This window comes from Sphaerodactylus townsendi, linkage group LG08 (assembly GCF_021028975.2).
Source record: "Sphaerodactylus townsendi isolate TG3544 linkage group LG08, MPM_Stown_v2.3, whole genome shotgun sequence".
Lineage (NCBI taxonomy): Eukaryota > Metazoa > Chordata > Lepidosauria > Squamata > Sphaerodactylidae > Sphaerodactylus > Sphaerodactylus townsendi.
In genome coordinates this window covers 45,005,157-45,024,970 of record NC_059432.1, presented here as the reverse complement: position 1 = coordinate 45,024,970, position 19,814 = coordinate 45,005,157, and the positions used below count along the sequence as shown (strand labels likewise).

At 49.4% G+C, this 19,814-nt stretch overlaps 1 protein-coding gene across 2 annotated transcripts in view; it reads right to left on the bottom strand.

The window, feature by feature from the left end:
- ADAM12 (ADAM metallopeptidase domain 12) overlaps positions 1-19,814 on the bottom strand; it is a 327,649-nt gene that overhangs the window by 154,445 nt on the left and 153,390 nt on the right. The gene's annotated exons all lie outside the window — the stretch shown is intronic.

Below are 19,814 nucleotides of genomic sequence, written 5' to 3'. Positions count from 1 at the left end.
GTAAGTGGGAGAAGGTAGAAACTTTAACCCACATGTTATTGTATTGTGAATTGTATCAAGATGAAAGGAACACCTTGATCTATGCCCTAGATCACGGGTGTCAAATTCGCGGCCCTCCAGATGTTATGGACTACAGTTCCCATAATCCCCTGCCAGCATGATGCTGGCAGGGGATTATGGGAACTGTAGTCCATAACATCTGGAGGGCGGCAAATTTGACACCTATGCCCTAGATCTATGCCCTAGTATCACATTTGACATGTAAAGAAGGGATAGATTCGAATAGTTTAAAATTAAAAATCTTTCTGCAGGAGAGAGATCCCAATACCTCATTTGGATTGCGAATTTTTGTTATCCAATTTATAAAAAGCCTAATTCCTTGCTAAAGAGTGCAATAGATCAACATTGCTTGTGAATGCTGTGATGATTAAGTAGTAATATCAAGTTTTAGGATTTGATTATGTGACTGAATTGTATCTATATTTTTGTATTTTTTTATTGTTGATGACTGGCCATTGGCTGTATAAATCTCTCTCTCTCTCTTCTACTATTTTCTCTTTCCCTTTCTCTTTCCCACCTGCCAACCAATCTGACTTCATCTGCACCCCTCTCTCCTTCCTTGTCCCTGGCAACCTCTCCCCTGGAAAAGTCTGGTAATATTTTGTGATGGCTTCCAGTGTAGGGCTGTGCACAGTTTCATGGTGCCATCCAGTGCTGGACTGGTCCCAATGGTGTGGTGGATGCCATTTCTAGTCGAGGTCAATCCCAGATGTCCAGCCACTTCTGCTAACATCAGGCTGAGCCCAGTGCCTGCTGCTGATGTGTGGTTAATAGGTTTCCTGTAGTCATCTGTGGGTCTGTCCCCAATGAGCTGTTCTTTTTCAGGGGACATGACAATGGAGGCACGGTGAGACCTTATCCAGGTCTGTTTTGGCCTTCAAGTCCACCACCACCATGGCCACCCATGGCTATGTTTTACAGGATCCAATAGCTCCCTAAACAGTCACTGAAAGTTCTGTGAGCATTCTTTCCTTAAAGTCACAAGCATTTCATAGTTGTAATCCTTTATTTCATTTTTAAGATTTCAGATTTTTCTCAGACTTCCTTCAGGTTTGTAGAGAAATCCCCACCAGTCTGTCCCCAGCTCTATTTTGCAGGTCTATCAAAGACATATTGATACTTTTCAAAACAAGGGAAATTACTTTCCAAGCTAAGGATTTTGTAGGGCTCAGCATGGTAGGCTTTCTTTAATCTCTGTTCTTTTGGTGAGCAGTTCCCCAGGCTGTGTCACAATCTGCTTCTGGAAGCCACTCAAAAATGGTTGGCCACACAGGCTCAAATCTTCCTGGGCATACAAAATAGTTGCAAGTTTCTTAGAATCCCAGACATAAGAGTATATGGACTGAGTCATATATTCTTGCATTTGTGTGAGAAAAACGGATTCCATACTGTCATAGAGAACATTTGGATCAGCAGCCCACATGGGCCAATCAGATAGCATGGAAGTTAGTGCTATGGCTCCCTGTCGCCAAAGGCATTGGTATGGCACTCAACCCCAGAGTCAGTTCACAGAAGAAACTCATAGGCCAATTACCCATGGCCAGTTCTAACTCGTCCTTGCCCTACTCTGGCACAAAAGTTATGCCATAAGTACTCTCGCTTTCTGCAGGGAAAGGCGGGGCAAGAGGAAGCATGTCAGGACAAGAAATCTTGCCCCAACGTGCTTCCTCTCTTGGCACACCATAGGGAGGAAGTGCCTCAATGTGTGTCTGCTTCCAGCTGCACACAGGAGGAAGTGCGCAGGGACAAGATTTCTTGCCCTGTCATGATCCAGCTGTCAGTGAATAGCAGCTGCCCCATGGGTAATCAGCCATAGAAACGTTCCCACAGAAACATGCAGGTATGTTCATGTCAAAACAATTCTCATTGGTGACTGTGCCACTACAGCTTCAAAGAGATCATAGTGAAAAGCAGGATATAGGTTGCCACTGCTGGGGAAAAAATCAGATTGCCTAGGCACCCACCATCACGTTTCTCAGAGTGGAAGAAACCTGGTAATGAATTGTTCTAGAGCTGCAGTTTCCAGCATTATTTAGATCCATCAACCAGACGTTTGTGACTGTATCTTGATTTACACAGCAATATTGATGAACAATTTTTATAGGCATGAAATGAACATTGTGGTGTTTCATGTTTATCTCAACTTTGGAAAGCAAATAGAATTTAAATAAGATGACAACACAAAGATAAAATGAAAATGAAGTGATGAAAAACATTCTTTGGTACAGTATATGCAGGAGGAATTGTTTTCAACATACTCTTCTTGTACAAGAACTTTCCTCCTTCCCTGTGTCCCCCAAAGCCACAAATTTTCCTCTTCAGTCTTGTTGAATGGCTTGTTGATATTGCTGTGACAGCTAAATGAAAAGGTTGGGTCCTGTACAACACATGCCTCTAGGGTAGCCAATATTTCTGGCAGAACCAGCTGTTGTCTTCTCTGCTGAAAATGCCTAATACTTTAAAAGCTGCCTAGTGGAATAAGCAGTTAGTGCTTATATTAGGAAATTGAGGCTTACGTGTGGGTACTTCTTTGAAACGTTACCAATAATATGCGTAACAAGCATTCATCATTGCAAGGAAGAAAGATATGTACAACGATTGCATCACAATACGCAAGAAATACTACAGCTAACACACGTATCCATTAGATAATTTGCCTCTCTTGGGAAAGAGATGCAATTTTCCAGATTGATTTACATTTCTGTCTCCTCCCCAGTAAAAGATGTAAATACTGGCATGTATGCTACCTAAATTGGTTATCTGCATAACATAATTGAATCAATGTAACTGAGAAAAGCCATGGATCAAAACTACATTAATATATCACATTTCATGATCTGCAGTATGATTCTGTACTTATGCCTAGAAAGCTGCTGCATCTCTCTGTGTATTCTTTCTCACCAGCTGGCTCTGGGCCCCTATTGGATTGTTGGTGCTGAGATGGCATGACCAATTGGCCTTTCCTTCATTTCATCCTCATAATCTTTGAATTCTTTGCATCTGTCTTCACCCAAGAAGAGATGAATGAATTCTTTGCATCTGTCTTCACCCAAGAGGAGGTGAGGAAAATTCCTGCACCCGAACCAAGCTTCTTAGGAGGTGAATCCGAGGAACTAGTGAAGATAGTGGTAGACAAGGAAGAAGTTCTGGCAGCCATTGATAAACTAACCAAATCCCCTGGCCCAGATTGCATTCATCCAAGAGTTCTTAAAGAGCTCAAGCATGAAATTGCTGATGTTCTCACATTAATATGCAACTTATCCCTGAAATCAGGCTCCATCCCTGAAGACTGGAAGATGGCCAATGTCACACCAATCTTTAAGAAAGGGTCTAGTGGGGACCCGGGAAATTACAGGCCAGTCAGTTTGACATCTGTTCCTGGTAAATTAGTAAAATCTATCATTAAAGATAAAATTATTAAACATGTAGAAAAGCAAGACCTGCTGAGGAAGAGTCAGCATGGCTTTTGTAGAGGCAAGTCCTGTCTTACAAACTTACTAGAACTAGCTTTGAGATTAGTAAAACAGACAGGTGAATAAGGGGGAATCAGTGGACATTGTCTACTTGGATTTCCAAAAGGCTTTTGACAAAATTCCTCACCAGAGACTGTTGAGAAAAATCAGCAATGAAGGAATAAGAGGGGAAGTCCTCCTATGGATTAAAAACTGGGTGAGAAACAGGAAACAAAGGGTGGGTATAAATGGGAAGTTCTCACAATGGAGAGATGTAAGGAGTGGTGTCCCCCAAGGATCCGTTTTGGGACCAGTGCTCTTTAACTTATTCATAAATGACCTGAAAGTAGGGGTGGGTAGTGTGGTGGCCAAGTTTGCAGATGATACCAAATTATGTAGGGTGGTGAGAACCACAAAGGATTGCCAAGAGCTCCAAGCGGACCTTGATAGAAATTAGGTGAATTTGGGCTCAGAAATGGCAAATCTTGGTTCAATGTAGCAAAATGCAAAGTGATGCACATAGGAACCTTGCAAAAAATCCAAACTTCACATACAAGCTACAGGGGGTCAGTGCTATCAGTCACAAACCAGGAAAGGGATTTGGGCATCTTAGTTGATAGTTCCATGGGAATGTCAACTCAATGCATGGCAGCTGTGAAAAAGGCAAACTCTATGCTGGGGATCATTAGGAAAGGAATTGATAATAAAACTGCAAGGATTGTCATGCCCTTATATAAAGCAGTGAGTGTGACCGCGCTTGGAATTACTGTGTTCAGTTCTGGTCGCATACATCTCAAAAAGGATATCGAAGAGATAGAAAAAGTGCAGAGAAGGGCAACGAGGATGATTGAAGGATTGGAGCACCTTCCTTATGAGGAGAGGCTGCAGCGTTTGGGACTCTTTAGTTTGGAGAGGAGACGTCTGAGGGGGGATATGATTGAAGTCTATAAAATTATGCATGGGGTAGAAAATGTTGACAGAGAGAAATTTTTTCTCTCTTTCTCACAATACTAGAACCAGGGGGCATTCATTGAAAATGCTGGGGGGGGAGAATTAGGACTAATAAAAGGAAACACTTCTTCACGCAACGTGTGATTGGTGTTTGGAATATGCTGCCACAGGAGGTGGTGATGGCCACTAACCTGGATAGCTTTAAAAAAGGCTTGGACAGATTTATGGCGGAGAAGTCGATCTATGGCTACCAATCTTGATCCTCCTTGATCTCAGATTGCAAATGCCTTAGCAGACCAGGTGCTCAGGAGCAGCAGCAGCAGCAGAAGGCCATTGCTTTCACATCCTGCACGTGAGCTCCCGAAGGCACCTGGTGGGCCACTGCGAGTAGCAGAATGCTGGACTAGATGGACTCTGGTCTGATCCAGCAGGCTAGTTCTTATGTTCTTATGTTAATCTCACAATAAGGTTAGACTGAAAGAATGATCTAAGGTGAGCTCTTCAGATGAGTGGGGGATATGAAATGGAATGTCACTTTAATCATAACAGCTTTCACAATGGTGAACCAGATTTAGGAATAGATTCCTTGGAAAGCCTGCCAGCGGTCATCCTTGTAGCCATTCACAAAGGAAATACACCAGCTTTCTTATTATTAAACTTTCATGATGGTTTCTGCTCTTTCAGCCTCATCCAAGGGTGGGGGAATCTGCTGCATTTGTCCTAGCGGAAGGGTGGAACCACTAGCTTCTAGCTGCTGGACATATGGTCCAGCATAGATATAATTGATGTACCTGTTTCAACTGTTGGAATTGCTCATTGTTGTAAAGCGCTTTGAGATCAGTCGGAGAGAAGCAGTGTAAAAGTGCAATAAATAAAAATATAAACTACCCAATAAGTTAAATGTTTTATTTGCTCAGAATCTAAATTTGTGCTGCCTTTGTAGGTAAGACTTGGTTCTAGGGAATCTTTGCCCAATATATTGTACTCTAGAAGGACCAGATGGTTTCAAATTAAGATTGTCTACTGTTCCTTCAAACAAGGCAACCAGACCTCATCTCTTACATGCTTCAAAAATAGTATTGATTCTGAACAGTAGGTTTAGATACTGAATGTTTTCTTCATGTTTTCTGACAGTATTTCCTTTATCTAAACTACAACAAAGATTATGCAAAATTCTTGTTGTGCATCACTCTTGCTCATTATAGCCTGCAGAGGCAAACAAGAAAAAAAAAGATTGAAATTGCCGTCTGTAGATTCCATCATAATCCATTAATACTGCAGGATCTTCATTTAGGTCATCTTGACCTTTATATTGCAAATGGCTGTTCATTATTCAGCTTCTAGCTGTTCTGTTTATTATATGGATTGAGAGGAATAAACAAGCCTAATAAATGTGCTGCTGTTTGCATAGTCATCTTGCTAAGAATATCTGTGAATATTCAAGCAATGGCCTTTTCCAGCCTTTGTTTTTTATTATGACAAAAAGAATAAGGCAAGCATGTTAATAAGTTTCCCATGTACTTGCATCAAACACCACCCGATTCACAGAATTACTGCGTAGTCTTTGAACACATCATACTCTTTCCCTGTTTAATTATCTAAAGTGATGCAAAATGCTTTTGTACCTTTTCCCACTGAATGTTGCCACTTTATAAAATCCCATCTGTAATATTCCAGTAGGTTTCCCCAGAGGGAATATAATGGCATAATGAATTTTTTAAAACCCAAGAGGCAAATGTATGAACTTAATAGAACTATGACCTCCAGGAAAAAAATTTAAAACTTTATAATAGGGGTAACAAGCAATCATGCCTTTTATGCTGTAATACAGAATTGTACCGTGGCAGTAACTTCCTAGATTTCTCTACGCTTTTCACAACTGAAAATAAGATTTTTGGACAAAGATACTACATTTTAGAAACTGAGCTATTATTGTCAAGAGCACACTGCTATATGGAAGGAATGGAGTGTTTGGAAAAAGCTAGTTGTCAGTATTGAGTTACTTTTGTCAGCTATGAAAGCTTTCAGCTGTGGACCTGTGAATATTCAGGCTCACTTCCTTAACAAGAGGGAACTTTGTAAGTCTATTTAGCCAGACAACTACTTTAAAAAAGTGTTCAGTTTCATATCTCCAATTCACTTGTTTGTGTTTGCTTAGAAATAATCTTTTCAAATTAAGATTTTATATGAGGAAATTGGTGTGTTACTTTCCCCATTAGCCTACTGGTCCATTCACATACCAAGGATATTAAAGAAGGGAAGTGGATTGCTTTGTAGAAACGAGGACCTTCCCTGCCTTGCACAAATGCTTCTTTCCCTAGTGATGGCAACGTACCTGGGCCAACAATTTTTTCTCCCTCTCCATTATGTATATAATAAGGCCCTAGAGCCGTGGTGACGAACCTTTGGAACGCCAGATGTTATGGACTACAATTCCCATCAGCCCCTGCCAGCATGGCCAATTGGCAGGGATGATGGGAATTGTAGTCCATAACATCTGGAGTGCCAAAGGTTCGCCATCACTGCCCTAGAGCCTCCTGAAAATTCAAATGATGAAGCACTTGTGGGAAAGGCTTATCCTTGTGAGTTTTTTTCTCAATTTGGTAACTCTAAAGAAATGAAAGAGATTAGAATATTGCAGTAGAATCCAGGAGTTTATTGTTTAGATTATCTGTATGAAAGGGGTGGAGTCTGAAAGAGGTACAGAGGCCAGAGGGAGATAACAAAAGCCAGCAGGACCCAGGAATTTGCCTGTGCAAGATGCTTACTCCTTATGAACTGTCCAGAGTGCTGAAGTGCCACTCTCTGGCCAACTTTGTTCATCCACAGGGATAAGCCCTCAATTCTTGATTTAGACCTGGACGAGCCTTCTCTCTACTCTAGTAGTATGCTCTTATCAGCAACCCCAGCTGCCATTTGTATTATGCCCTATTGAATACTGCTGGGGGTATGGCCTTGCCACAAATAGACAAATCTAAAAGATCACCATATATGAGAAGCACTTGACTAATGCAAAGGCTCTCTGTTAAAATGTATAGTGTGCATATCATCATTGGCATCAGCCTAAGGAGAAACAAAGCTATGAGATCTCATTCAAAAAGGAAACTTAGTTACTAATTTTAGGAACAAAATCTGGAAAATTCCAAGCCCCTGGTTGCTCAAATTTCTGAATAATTGAAAATGGCATAATATTTAGGGATTAAAAATGTTTTCCAGTTCTGAGGACTGGCTCTTAAAATTATGCTGACTCCTAGCTTTATTTAAGTATTTTTATCCAGTGTTCCAGACAGCACATTTATTTTTATTACAAAGAATAAGTGGATAGTCCATGTTTGAGTGATGCCTTACAGCATGAAATTTGGGGAGAAGCCTTTTGTATAATCAAACTAGGTCATCAATCATATGAACATACCCTTTAAGTTGACTTAAAGGATGCAGTTCTGAAACCTGCTTTTAATCATGTTTAATTTGTTGCTGGGTAAATACACACAGGCTAGAATGGTGAGGGTCATGAAATTGGCATTCTCTGGACATGAGGAGGCCAACACTACCACCATGACCTTCAAGATGAAGAATAAGAAAAGAAGATGGCAGCAACATAATAAATATCAGATGATGGGGAAGCAATGTTTTACTGTAAGGAAACTGATGAAGGAATGGCTGGACAGGGAAATAGCATGAAAGATGAATGCTCTCTAGGTGAAGATGTGGCAGTTTACAAGGAAATAGGACCAGGAAAAGGAGAGGAAAGAGGTGATTGGTGATAAGGTTGGGAAAGAGAGGCTGAATAGGTACCATGAAGCTAGAGGTAATCACCAGTATGCTGAAGATACCTCATAAGCCACAGAGGAGAAGTATTCTGAGGCAATGAAAGGCACACATGTGGGAAAACTAGTAGAAAAGATTCCAAACAGTAACACAAACTGCACTGCAGCCTCTGCACATGAATAACTGCAGCATGATGAATAGGCAGAATGACAAGGGAAAGGCAGTTTGTGGCAAAAAGTGGGTAAGGCATCTGGGCAGGCAAGCAGGAGAAGCTCATGATAGACTTGAATGAGCAGGAGATAAGGTTTGGAGAGCAGCAGGTGAGCAAGGGAATGCAAGCTGCAAATTTGGGCAGCAAGGCAGGCACTTGGACAAGAGAGGAAGGCAAATTCATATCCCATATCTTTCAGGATTGTAATATGTAATCCTCTGTTACTTATAATCTTTAAACTCCATAGAACCCAAGTCTTTGAATAAGATTCAGCACAGATGGACATCTGTCCAGCCCAGTTCTTAATTAGAAGGGAGTGAAACAGGAGCTGTATTCTGACCCATTAAAAATATTTACATCAAATCACTCATGAAATAGTTACTGAATCTTGATATCCATGCTCCCAAACTAGAAAGCAAAAGGATACCAATACTACTACACAGAGGCATAGCTAGGAAAAATGGAGCCTGGGGCAAAATCTGAGTTTTGCGCACCCTTCCCCCACCATCGACACACCCCACCATGACCAAACAATGATTTTTTTGCACCAGGTAATTTAAAAGGGGGGGGGAGCTGGGAAAGCTGTAAAAAGTTAAACCTGGAGAGATATAGTCCGAAATAACTGAAATAAACCAGAACTAAATGAAATGAATAATATTATAAATCACAGCAACAAAAAAGCACAGGTCTAACAGCTTGTGCTGATGTATCAGCGGCAAGAGTTACTCCCCTCTATCTTCTTAATGTCTTTTCACTGTAAAGGGCCATCTCACAAATTCCCTTTCTCACCACCCTTCCATAGCAACTCAAGACCATCATGTTACCTGGTGGACCATCTGCTACTGTAGCTGACCTGATCCCACCCCTAAGTCTACAAACCCAAGTTAAATTGGAAATGTAAGGGCACAGTGGTTGAAGGGGTTTTCAGCAAAAAGCTGTTGGGTAAGAATACTGACTGGAGTCTCAGATTTTCCTCGTTAGTTCACCGTACAGTATTATATCTCAGTGAAGAAACTATGAGTAATTGTTTCCTCAGTGAGAGTCCAGACCTCGGGACAATTTTACCAGAATTAAGCAACTAATTTACCATATTTCTGGTAGCATATTATCCTCTGCAAACTTCTGTTTAAAAATGCTTTATCACCCCTCTTTGCTCTTCCCATAATAGCCCTGTATAAACTGCATTATAAAACAATACCACAGTAAGGCATGTAAATTAGCAGCTTTCAATGAAGTGTGTAAAACATTTTTTGCACAAATTGTTATGTTCATTACAAAGAACGATAAGACATAACAGTACCAAATTGCAGTTGACTCGACTGATAATGTCAAATATTTAGATAAGGCTGAAAGGTCTCCTGTTTGCGTCAGAAGTTATTTTAATGATTAGGTTCATTAAGAGAATGTTTAGACAACATAACTGTAGTGTATGGAACATTTTTTTAAAAAAAAAATCCAGTGCATTGTGGAAATCCAAGCAGTTTGTGACTGCTTGGTTCTCCTTAAACATTTTATTTGTTTGTTTGTTTGTTTGTTTGTTTGTTTGTTTGTTTGTTTGTTTGTTTGTTTGTTTGTTGGTTTATTTATTGGGTTTATAGACCGCCCTCCCCCGGAGGGAATTTCCCACTGATCTGGTAAAAAATTTAAAACTCTTTTTAAAGTGGCTGGAATTAGGCAAAAGGGAAGTAGAGATTTTTTTTTCCTACAAAGAAGGTATTTCAGCCTTTAGATCTGAAAATCCTACCTAAGTGCCCAGAGGCAGCCTGCTCCTGAATTATTAAGAGTGTAACAAATAGAATGCAGTTATTCATTGGTGAGGAAAAGGCCTTGTTGGGCATGTTCCCAGGTACTCTTCCTTCCAGGACTCAGCCCTAGAGGTGAAAACAAACTGTTGGGCTAAGCACTGGTGAAATCTTGGCATAAATTAAGCAATTCATTCCAAAGACAAATTCCAACATGGTAGCCCCTGAAGTATATTGTAGAAAACCCCGAAAGGAGTCCTATGCAAGCTTACATACAAACAGATTTATCGTAGCATACAATCGGCTAGACCCTACTGTATCAGATGCATGAAGTGAATCCTCAATCAGCAGATATACAAGGGAAAAAGCTGTGAATGGTGAAAATGCCATGAAACGCAAGAAACACACATAGTGACATTTCTACACAAAACTCCAAAATGCAGGACAAACATGGTGACCATACACAACAGGTCTCTGTTCAAACCTTGGTTAATGCCGTTAAATCCATTGTTCAGTTCTGAGTACTTATTTATGCTACAATAAATCTGTTCATCTTTGAGGTGTTACAAAATTCATTTTTTGTTTATGAATATGCCATTGCACCACCTGTAAAAAAGGAAACTGACATGGAGTTAAGATCCCTTGAACTAATAGATATTATACAATTAGTGTTAAATAAATTAAACATAACAGAAAATGGCAGGTCGTATTCTTAGAGCTTAACTGTGCTGTTTAGGAACTAATAGAGTGGGATGAACAGCTTACCGTGATAATCAGATGTTAACCAGAATCTGATTTGGTTATGCAAAAACATATCTCTGACAAACTGCTCCTGTTCTGCTTAGAGAAATTAATTAAAACGCGCAAGTGATATTTTAGAAAAATTCTGGTTAGTTTAGGGAGTTCCGGCATATATGCTGAATAAATGATTGGAATGAAGCATACAGATGGCTCAGTATTGACAGTCCATGTGATATAATGGTTAGAGCAGCAGTTCTCAATCTGGGAGTCGCGACCCCTTTGCGGGTTGAACGACCCTTTCACAGGGGTTGCCTAGGACTCTCTGCATCAGTGTTCTTCATCTGTAAAATGGATAAATGTTAGGGTTGGGGGTCATCACAACATGAGGAACTGTATTAAAGGGCTGTGGCATTAGGAAGGTTGAGAACCACTGGGTTAGAGGGTTGGACAATCATCTGGTAGTCCCAGGTTTGAATCTCCACTCTGCCAGGGAAGCTTGCTGGGTGATTTTGGCCCAGTCACATACTTGCAGCCTAACCTACCTCACAGGATTGTTGTGAGATTAAAATGGAAAAGGGGGAAATGTTGTAAGTCACTTTGGCTCCCCATTGGGGAGAAAAGTGGGGTATAAATGAGATAAATATATATTCTATGATTCTGATTTGAAAATAGTTCATCATTGATAAAAGGGAAGGAAAGATCATCATGAGAACATGTAATACTTTAATACATTCATTCAAAACATAATTTGTTTTGATCTTCCCCATAAATGCCTGCTCTCCCTTAATAATTATGCTGCACTCCTGAGATGAGAACTTACACTACATAATGTAAGAGTGGGCTGAAAAGCCGTCAAATCAGATATACTTCATGCCATTAAAGATATAGTTTTTATTCAAATAAAATTATATCAAACAGAGACTTGAATGCCTGTAATTTTCATTCCTTCTGAAGAGCTTAAGTACAGTACAGAACTCTATTGTAAAGATAACATGGAAAAAAATTGTAACATAGCAATCAACATTTTGGGCAGAGAATTCAGACGTGTTTCACTTAAGATGGTAATCCTATTTTTGCAATGCTCCATTTCACAGTCTATCTTGCCTAATTTCGTTTTCATGTAGAAAATCACAGTGGCTGGGATTCAAAGTACCACAGCTGAAAAAGATCAATCTCTGGTCAGTGCCTGTCACACTTTTGAGGGCAGAGGTTCAGAAGAAAATCCTACTGGTGGTTGGAGTTGCCAACAAGGCTCTCTTGTTGAGAACTACAAGTTATGAAAATTCTTAGAGATAGATGGTTACAAAGAGGGTCCACAGGAGAATTTGTGATTATAAACCCATAGAATAAGGATTTATTTCATTTAAAATAGAGGGGGTTGTACATGTAAATGTATAAAGTGTGAAAATTACACCATATAAATCATTAATGAAATTGTGTATTTTACATTGTGGATAAAATTACCCATGTTGATCATGGTTTAAGCCATTAGATACAGATTTATATTGTTGTCAAATCTCCAGTGGTAGCTGGTGAGCTCCTGAAAATATAACTTGTTTCCAATTTACAGAGATCAGTTTCCCTGGAGAAAATTCAGCCCCATCCAAAGGAGAGGTCTCAAATCTGCCACTGGAGGTGGCACAGGGCTACACTAGCAAATTTGCTCCCCCTGAGGCACTTGCCTCAGCGGAGGATGGACCACTGGTGCACAGCTGTGGTGGCCCTCCACAGTGGTCAAACATGGCACAGAGTGCTGTGTCAGCATTCCAGCACCCCCATCCCTGGCATAGGTTCAGAAGTGGGGTCAGGAGAGGAATTGGTGCTAACAGGCTTCCACCTGGCCATTTTTCAGCTACGGTATGCTGGTGCCTGGCGCTCTGTACATTAAGCCCAATGGGGTTTTTCTAGCACTGGGGAGATTTTTTTGTGTTTTTTTGCCTCCCCATGCCACCGGAAAGCCCGCTTGGGAAAGGTGGGGCAGAGCAGCCACAGCACCATATCCAGGTGCCCAGCCCTCTAGATGGGGGTCCCTGAAGCTAAACTTTATAACATTATAACCCACTGAGATACCTCCCCTCCTCAAACAACACTTTCCCAAGGCTCCACCTTGAAAATCTCCAGGTATTTCCTGTATGGGTGGAGGTGGTCTTTGAAGTTCCCTGTCTCCAAGCCATTTGGGGCTTCAAAGGTAAGAAGCCCTAAACAGAAGAGCAGCTACAAAAGCACACAAATGGATAAACATTCAAGAGTTTTTGGACAAGTATTCTCTTTACGGGGTCTTTTCCTTGTGAGCAGAGAAAGCACTGAACATTTATGATGTCTTAAGAATATCTGTTTATCTACAAAATACACATTGAACATAGAACCCAGCAGATGGCTCTAACCAGAAGTACGACTAACTGTAATTGGCACCTGTGTGGCATTTTGTTAGCCACCTTGAATCTTTAGAGAAAGGTGAGGTTTAAGTGTTTTAATAAATAAATGAACTATAACCCCCCTACAGCATTTTTTGCACAAACTCACTGCAAAGCTGCTGTCTAATCACAGCATTCTATTTGCTTCTCAAATTCATAACTGCCTCAAATGCTTCTTTTTCTGTCATACAGACAGGACTGTAATCTTAGAATCCACACTATAGCTTGATAGGCCATTAAAGACAAAACTAAACATTATTCTTTTCTTCAAATGCATTCTTTTCACTAGTCAGAACAGCTGAGGGTACCTTCAAACTGAACTGGGAATCAAGGGAGCAGGGGGGAAAGCCTGATTAACTATGGCCCCTTCCGCACACGCAAAATAATGCATTTTCAAACCACTTTCACAATTGTTTGCAAGTGGATTTTGCCATTCTGCACAGCTTCAAAGAGCACTGAAAGCAGTTTGAAAGTGCATTATTCTGCATGTGCGGAATGAGCCTATTCTTTGCCAGTCATCAGCCCAACTAAAATAACCTCCAATATACAAAAACATTACTAAATTCAGTGTAAACTGGGCTTAATGTGAGGATAAAATTGTGATTGTACACTATCCTGAGGTTCTTGGGCATAGAATAGGAAGATATTTATTATTATTATTATCATCATCATCATCATCATCATCATCATCATCATCATCAACAATAACAATATTGAAAATACACTATAAAAAACCTGAAAAGGACAGAACAGCAAACAATTGGCTTGGCTAAAATAATTACTCAGCCAACTTTACTTATTTGAATGAATGCAAAATAATTAATTTGCTTAATGAATGTAAATAAATATGCAAAATGGCAGACTATGGAGAATCAAAGCCATAAACACATTTAATACACCTGTCATTCTTTCACACCTGAGTTCTAGATGATTTATACTAAAAGCTCTTTTGCGCTGTAAATTTGAAACAGAAAGGAGTTAATTAGTTTTCTCTGCATCAGGAAATGCTAGAAAGGAAAAAATCATCTGAAATATAAATTAACAGTGTAATTCTTGTGCAGAGTTATTCCATTCTAAGCTAATTCATTTCTGTTGGCTCAGTAACTGAAGTGACTTAGTAACTGTCATTCTGCATAGGTTTGCATTTCAATTGGTTTAAACTGGAGTAACTCTACATTGGTGGTTTCTGCACAGCACACTAATAAAGTGTGTAACATGTAATTAATGAACCAGGTTTCCCTTGTTTCCTTTTGCACTGGAGATTTCACCTCTCCAGGAAGTGATTGCAAATGTTTTCCCTTTGATTTCTCCAAAAAGATTACAAATTTAGCCATTTTTATAAACCCGGTTGAGGGAAATATAACGGGTTGAACCCGTTTTGAGGAAGAGCCCTGTGCGAAGTTCTTCTCCAAAATGGAATAAATAGCTTTCTCAGCCCATTATATTTGGGCTGTGCAGAAACCACCATAGTTTTGTAGTGCACTAAATAGAGACTTTGAATTGACAATATTACATGTAACATAGCACACACATGGACATATACAATGCACTATTGTGCAAATGCATAAATGACTTCATAGCAATGTCTATTTGATCAGGGTGAGCATGTCACAGTGATGAACTTCAGGAACTACAATATATTATACTCTTTGGAAAAATACAGAAGAGAAAATGTTATCACAAAAATTTAAGCACATACAAGTTGTGTATTTTAACAATAATTAATGAATAAGGGAGATTGTTCTAATTTGCTTTAGGTTCCTGTTTGGGAGGAAAGTGGTGTATAAATGAAGTAAATGAATTTTTGTAAAGTTTCATTTTGAGGTGTCTTGTGTCAACAACTCAATTTAAAAGGTTAGGAGAAAATACTCTATAGAAGCAGATATTAGGTTGCCAAATAGATCCTCATACAATTCAGGGGAAAGTATCTTTTAATCCAGTTTGGAAGGGCAGAAAAAAAAGAGACCGAGCAGTAACTAAAAACCTCAGAGAAAAACTGAATATTCAGGTATAAACTACATGTTATGCTCAGTCACAATGTGATATAAATACTGGTATGCTTGTATTCCATCTCATTTGAGATTTAAAAAGCAGTCTGGAGACAGGATGATTTCTATCAGAAAATTGCCATATAGAAAAAGTTAAGGCACTCCATGCACAGGTCTTCTGTTTTAATCTGCAACCTTTACAACTGCGGTTGGTACAACAAAAAAGGTGTAAACATACTCATAACTGTGTATCATGGGTAATTAGGACTGGGAGGAGAATAGCAAGCTTTTTATATATTAACAGAAACAGTTCCCTTCCCTCAAATATCTGTGATTACTTTTTTGTAAATTTTAAAAGACTAAGCAATAAGCAATAAGTTGCTAGGCTCTGATACAATGACGTCAGTGCAAAACAAAATGACCAACCAGTTCCCTTTGCTCTAGAAAGCATATTCTCTCTCTCCCCCACTCTCAGTTGTTTACATTTCAAAGTATGTTCTTGCTGCAGATATTTCACTGAATTTGCAGAATCAGTCTATGAATTCGTATTGCTAGAAGCCTGTCTCAATATTTTGGTTCCACATTTTTTTCTTACATTTCATGAAATTCTGATGAGGTTTTGATGTGATTTCAACACCTGACTCAAACTCTCACCAGAATTATTACTTATCCTTTCTTGTACATGAACATGTCTACATGGACTAACCAATTTTCACAACATTGTTTGCGTTGACTAATATCTACAGTACTGACTTTTTTTTTTGCTGTCAAGTCACAGCTAATTTATGGTGACCCTATGGCAGTGGTGGTGAACCTTTGGCACTCCAGATGTTATGGACTACAATTCCCATCAGCCCCTGCCAGCATGGCCAATTGGCCATGCTGGCAGGGGGTGGGGGGGGGGGGGGGGGGGGATGGGGCGGGGGTGGGGGGGGGGGTGGGTGGGGGGGGGGGGGGGTGGGGGGGGGGGGGGGTGTGTGGGTGGGGGGGGGGTGGGGTGGGGGGGGTGTGGGGGTGTGTGGGTGGGGGGTGGTGGGTGGGGTGGGTGGTGGGTGGGGTGGGGGGGGGGGGGGGGGGGGGGGGGGGGGGTGGGGGGGGGGGGGGGGTGTGGGGGGGGGGGGGGGTGGGGGGGGGGGGGGGTGGGGGGGGGGGGGGGTGGGGGGGGGGGGGGGTGGGGGGGGGGGGGGGTGGGGGGGGGGGGGGGTGGGGGGGGGGGGGGGTGGGGGGGGGGGGGGGTGGGGGGGGGGGGGGGTGGGGGGGGGGGGGGGTGGGGGGGGGGGGGGGTGGGGGGGGGGGGGGGTGGGGGGGGGGGGGGGTGGGGGGGGGGGGGGGTGGGGGGGGGGGGGGGTGGGGGGGGGGGGGGGTGGGGGGGGGGGGGGGTGGGGGGGGGGGGGGGTGGGGGGGGGGGGGGGTGGGGGGGGGGGGGGGTGGGGGGGGGGGGGGGTGGGGGGGGGGGGGGGTGGGGGGGGGGGGGGGTGGGGGGGGGGGGGGGTGGGGGGGGGGGGGGGTGGGGGGGGGGGGGGGTGGGGGGGGGGGGGGGTGGGGGGGGGGGGGGGTGGGGGGGGGGGGGGGTGGGGGGGGGGGGGGGTGGGGGGGGGGGGGGGTGGGGGGGGGGGGGGGTGGGGGGGGGGGGGGGTGGGGGGGGGGGGGGGTGGGGGGGGGGGGGGGTGGGGGGGGGGGGGGGTGGGGGGGGGGGGGGGTGGGGGGGGGGGGGGGTGGGGGGGGGGGGGGGTGGGGGGGGGGGGGGGTGGGGGGGGGGGGGGGTGGGGGGGGGGGGGGGTGGGGGGGGGGGGGGGTGGGGGGGGGGGGGGGTGGGGGGGGGGGGGGGTGGGGGGGGGGGGGGGTGGGGGGGGGGGGGGGTGGGGGGGGGGGGGGGTGGGGGGGGGGGGGGGTGGGGGGGGGGGGGGGTGGGGGGGGGGGGGGGTGGGGGGGGGGGGGGGTGGGGGGGGGGGGGGGTGGGGGGGGGGGGGGGTGGGGGGGGGGGGGGGTGGGGGGGGGGGGGGGTGGGGGGGGGGGGGGGTGGGGGGGGGGGGGGGTGGGGGGGGGGGGGGGTGGGGGGGGGGGGGGGTGGGGGGGGGGGGGGGTGGGGGGGGGGGGGGGTGGGGGGGGGGGGGGGTGGGGGGGGGGGGGGGTGGGGGGGGGGGGGGGTGGGGGGGGGGGGGGGTGGGGGGGGGGGGGGGTGGGGGGGGGGGGGGGTGGGGGGGGGGGGGGGTGGGGGGGGGGGGGGGTGGGGGGGGGGGGGGGTGGGGGGGGGGGGGGGTGGGGGGGGGGGGGGGTGGGGGGGGGGGGGGGTGGGGGGGGGGGGGGGTGGGGGGGGGGGGGGGTGGGGGGGGGGGGGGGTGGGGGGGGGGGGGGGTGGGGGGGGGGGGGGGTGGGGGGGGGGGGGGGTGGGGGGGGGGGGGGGTGGGGGGGGGGGGGGGTGGGGGGGGGGGGGGGTGGGGGGGGGGGGGGGTGGGGGGGGGGGGGGGTGGGGGGGGGGGGGGGTGGGGGGGGGGGGGGGTGGGGGGGGGGGGGGGTGGGGGGGGGGGGGGGTGGGGGGGGGGGGGGGTGGGGGGGGGGGGGGGTGGGGGGGGGGGGGGGTGGGGGGGGGGGGGGGTGGGGGGGGGGGGGGGTGGGGGGGGGGGGGGGTGGGGGGGGGGGGGGGTGGGGGGGGGGGGGGGTGGGGGGGGGGGGGGGTGGGGGGGGGGGGGGGTGGGGGGGGGGGGGGGTGGGGGGGGGGGGGGGTGGGGGGGGGGGGGGGTGGGGGGGGGGGGGGGTGGGGGGGGGGGGGGGTGGGGGGGGGGGGGGGTGGGGGGGGGGGGGGGTGGGGGGGGGGGGGGGTGGGGGGGGGGGGGGGTGGGGGGGGGGGGGGGTGGGGGGGGGGGGGGGTGGGGGGGGGGGGGGGTGGGGGGGGGGGGGGGTGGGGGGGGGGGGGGGTGGGGGGGGGGGGGGGTGGGGGGGGGGGGGGGTGGGGGGGGGGGGGGGTGGGGGGGGGGGGGGGTGGGGGGGGGGGGGGGTGGGGGGGGGGGGGGGTGGGGGGGGGGGGGGGTGGGGGGGGGGGGGGGTGGGGGGGGGGGGGGGTGGGGGGGGGGGGGGGTGGGGGGGGGGGGGGGTGGGGGGGGGGGGGGGTGGGGGGGGGGGGGGGTGGGGGGGGGGGGGGGTGGGGGGGGGGGGGGGTGGGGGGGGGGGGGGGTGGGGGGGGGGGGGGGTGGGGGGGGGGGGGGGTGGGGGGGGGGGGGGGTGGGGGGGGGGGGGGGTGGGGGGGGGGGGGGGTGGGGGGGGGGGGGGGTGGGGGGGGGGGGGGGTGGGGGGGGGGGGGGGTGGGGGGGGGGGGGGGTGGGGGGGGGGGGGGGTGGGGGGGGGGGGGGGTGGGGGGGGGGGGGGGTGGGGGGGGGGGGGGGTGGGGGGGGGGGGGGGTGGGGGGGGGGGGGGGTGGGGGGGGGGGGGGGTGGGGGGGGGGGGGGGTGGGGGGGGGGGGGGGTGGGGGGGGGGGGGGGTGGGGGGGGGGGGGGGTGGGGGGGGGGGGGGGTGGGGGGGGGGGGGGGTGGGGGGGGGGGGGGGTGGGGGGGGGGGGGGGTGGGGGGGGGGGGGGGTGGGGGGGGGGGGGGGTGGGGGGGGGGGGGGGTGGGGGGGGGGGGGGGTGGGGGGGGGGGGGGGTGGGGGGGGGGGGGGGTGGGGGGGGGGGGGGGTGGGGGGGGGGGGGGGTGGGGGGGGGGGGGGGTGGGGGGGGGGGGGGGTGGGGGGGGGGGGGGGTGGGGGGGGGGGGGGGTGGGGGGGGGGGGGGGTGGGGGGGGGGGGGGGTGGGGGGGGGGGGGGGTGGGGGGGGGGGGGGGTGGGGGGGGGGGGGGGTGGGGGGGGGGGGGGGTGGGGGGGGGGGGGGGTGGGGGGGGGGGGGGGTGGGGGGGGGGGGGGGTGGGGGGGGGGGGGGGTGGGGGGGGGGGGGGGTGGGGGGGGGGGGGGGTGGGGGGGGGGGGGGGTGGGGGGGGGGGGGGGTGGGGGGGGGGGGGGGTGGGGGGGGGGGGGGGTGGGGGGGGGGGGGGGTGGGGGGGGGGGGGGGTGGGGGGGGGGGGGGGTGGGGGGGGGGGGGGGTGGGGGGGGGGGGGGGTGGGGGGGGGGGGGGGTGGGGGGGGGGGGGGGTGGGGGGGGGGGGGGGTGGGGGGGGGGGGGGGTGGGGGGGGGGGGGGGTGGGGGGGGGGGGGGGTGGGGGGGGGGGGGGGTGGGGGGGGGGGGGGGTGGGGGGGGGGGGGGGTGGGGGGGGGGGGGGGTGGGGGGGGGGGGGGGTGGGGGGGGGGGGGGGTGGGGGGGGGGGGGGGTGGGGGGGGGGGGGGGTGGGGGGGGGGGGGGGTGGGGGGGGGGGGGGGTGGGGGGGGGGGGGGGTGGGGGGGGGGGGGGGTGGGGGGGGGGGGGGGTGGGGGGGGGGGGGGGTGGGGGGGGGGGGGGGTGGGGGGGGGGGGGGGTGGGGGGGGGGGGGGGTGGGGGGGGGGGGGGGTGGGGGGGGGGGGGGGTGG